Source organism: Pinus tabuliformis, chromosome 4_2 (assembly GCF_031772625.1).
Source record: "Pinus tabuliformis cultivar Carrire ecotype Pingquan chromosome 4_2, CPIR1, whole genome shotgun sequence".
Lineage (NCBI taxonomy): Eukaryota > Viridiplantae > Streptophyta > Pinopsida > Pinales > Pinaceae > Pinus > Pinus tabuliformis.
This window is the reverse complement of record NC_142304.1, coordinates 233,516,501-233,519,488: the sequence shown is the minus strand read 5'-3', so window position 1 is coordinate 233,519,488 and position 2,988 is coordinate 233,516,501. Positions and strand designations below refer to the sequence as shown.

Genomic DNA, 2,988 nt, shown 5'->3' with positions numbered 1-2,988 from the left:
AACAGGATTTTAAGAAGTGATAATATGAGTAAATTGAAACTAAAAACAAATTATAGAGATACGATATTTTCAACTTTATCAACCTTATAAATTCAAAGTTTAAAATAAATATTTTAAGAGATAGACCATCACATAGATCCAACCTCTCTAGCATTTAATTTCCGAGTTATTGACAAGATCTATAAGGAGGAGATGACTTTTGACCACATAATGCATACAAATAGCCAATTTAGTCCAATTATTGAGCTTGTTACAACTTATTTTACAACTCACCGCCAAAAGTATGGAAGAATGCATCAGACATGGATTCCGTCAACTTTAGGCTACTGGGGGTGCATTATAGGTGGTCTCGGTCAACCTTAGTCAGTTGGTGGTTGACGGTATATATTCAAAATTCAAACCGATTTGATGCAGCACTACACTGTCATCCAATACCCCTGCAATGCTCTCATTTCCAAGGAAATAAACTTTGAATATGAAGGCATGTGTTCAGAGCTTGGGGTGCTTTGCAGCAATGGCCGGTTGAAGGAAGTGCTAGGCATTTTGCAGAAAATGATCATCCCAGTTGAAACGCATGTGTATGCCTCTGTTTTGCAGGGGTGTGCCAACATCAAGGCTTTGGCACAAGGCAAGCAAGTTCATGCCCATATAATCGTAACTGGTAGTGGTGCCCAGCAGATTTCATGTCTAGGCACAAAGCTTGTCAGCATGTATGGCAAGTGCGGAAATCTAATGGATGCACACCAAGCGTTTGATGAATTGCCAAACCCAAATGTTTTCTGTTGGAATTCCTTGATTTTAGGGCATGCCATGCACAGTCGCTATCAAGAGACGCTTGGTATTTATTATGAAATGCAGAGGGCTGGAGTGAAGCCAGACAATTTCACCTTCCCCTCCGTTCTCAAGGCATGTGCTGGCCTCGATGCCTTGCAACACGGTAAGGATATTCATGATACCATTATTAGATGTGGATTGGAGTCGAACATGTTTGTTGCTAGCGCTCTCATAGATATGTACTCAAAATGTAATAATGTAGACCTTGCACGCCAAGTGTTTGACAGAATATGTCAAAGAAATGTGGTGTCTTGGACTGCTATGATTGCGGGGTATACCCAGAATGGATATGATAAAGAAGCTCTGTTACTCCTTTCTCAAATGCTATCGGCAGGGGTGAAACCCAACTTGGTTACTGTCGCAAGTGTTCTCCCGGCTTGCGCCAGCTTAGGAACTCTACAACAGGGCAAAGAGCTGCATGGTTACATCATTAGAAGTGAATCTGAATCTAATGTTTTTGTTGGGAATGCTCTTATAGACATGTATACCAAATGCAGCAATACATCTTTTGCACGTCTCATGTTTGACAGAATATCTCAAAAGAATGTGATCTCATGGACTGCAATGATTGCAGGGTATGCCCAAAATGGTCATGCTAACAAGGCCTTGAAGCTTTTCCATGAAATGCAACTTCAAGGGGTGAAACCGAATCCCATTACCATGACATGTATTCTGCCTGCATGTGCCTATTTAGCGGCTCTGCAACAGGGCAAGGAGATCCATAATTGTATAATTAGAAATGGATTCGAGTCAGATGTCTTTGTCGGAAGTGCTCTCATAGACATGTATGCTAAATGTGGCAAGTTGCAAGTTGCAAAAATTGTGTTTGACAGAATGCCCACAACAAATCTAGTGTCATGGAATGCACTGATTTTGGGACATGGAATGCATGGGGACGGGGAGAATGCTACTAAGTTTTTTGACCAAATGGAACAGGTAGGCATGAAGCCAGACGACATTACCTTTCTTGCTCTTCTAACTGCGTACAGCCATGCAGGTCTCGTGGATAGAGGCTTGCAATGTTTTGATCATATGCAATTAAAGTACCACATAATCCCTAGATCAGAGCACTATACATGTGTGGTCGACCTTCTTGGTCGTGCTGGCAGGTTGGACGAGGCACATGACTTCATCACAAGGATGCCATTAAAACCAGCCGCTAATGTGTGGGGTGCCTTGCTTGGTGCCTGCAAAAACCACCATAACATAGAGTTAGGGGAATCTGTGGCAGCACGTCTGTTTGAGATGGAGCCTGGGAATCCTGGATATTATGTGCTTATGTCCAACATTTATGCTGATGCTGGCAGATGGTATGATGTAAGAAGGCTCAGAACAATGATGAAAGACAAGGGCTTGAAAAAGAATCCAGGATGTAGCTGGATTGAAGTCAAGGACAAAGTTAATACATTCTTTGTTGGCGACAAATCCCATCCCCAGTATGAAAGAATCCATGAAATGTTACAGACCTTGGCTGGGCAGATGAAAGAGGAAGGGTATGCACCTCAAGTTCGCTTTGTTTTGCATGATGTGGATGAGGAAGAGAAGGGATACATCCTTAGTCACCATAGTGAGAAGTTAGCAATTGCATTTGGCCTTCTAACCTCATTTCCTGGAACACCAATTCAGGTTACCAAAAATCTTCGTGTTTGTGGTGACTGCCACAGTGCTATCAAGATCATTTCTAAGATTGTTAAGCGAGAAATTATAGTAAGGGATGCAAGTCGTTTCCATCATTTCAAAGATGCAATATGTTCTTGTGGAGATTATTGGTGATGTTTGCTCAAACAACTACGGAATTGAAGGAATTACATTTTTGGTAATCAGCATCTATCCATCTTGGAATTACATTTTTGGTATCCATCTCGGAATTACATTTTTGGTAATCAGCATCTATCCATCTTAACATCAAATCTATAAATCATGGAAAATCATTCAAAGAAATTGAAATATTTAAAATATACAAAATTAAAATAAAACTAAACTGTTTTTCTATATATATATATTCATAATTTTTTTTTTCATATTATTAATTTCAAATTTTTTCATTTTAATTTTTTTCATTTTGATATTTAAAACATTATCCACATCTCATCGGTCTGCAGAATGCACCTAGACTCCCTAAGTGCAACACAGGTGTACAATAGTAAATTGTTG

At 39.9% G+C, this 2,988-nt stretch overlaps 1 pseudogene; it reads left to right on the top strand.

The window, feature by feature from the left end:
- Positions 1–265: 265 nt before the first annotated feature.
- LOC149168917 (pentatricopeptide repeat-containing protein At3g12770 pseudogene) lies at positions 266–2,646 on the top strand (annotated as a pseudogene).
- The last annotated feature ends 342 nt before the right edge of the window (positions 2,647–2,988 follow it).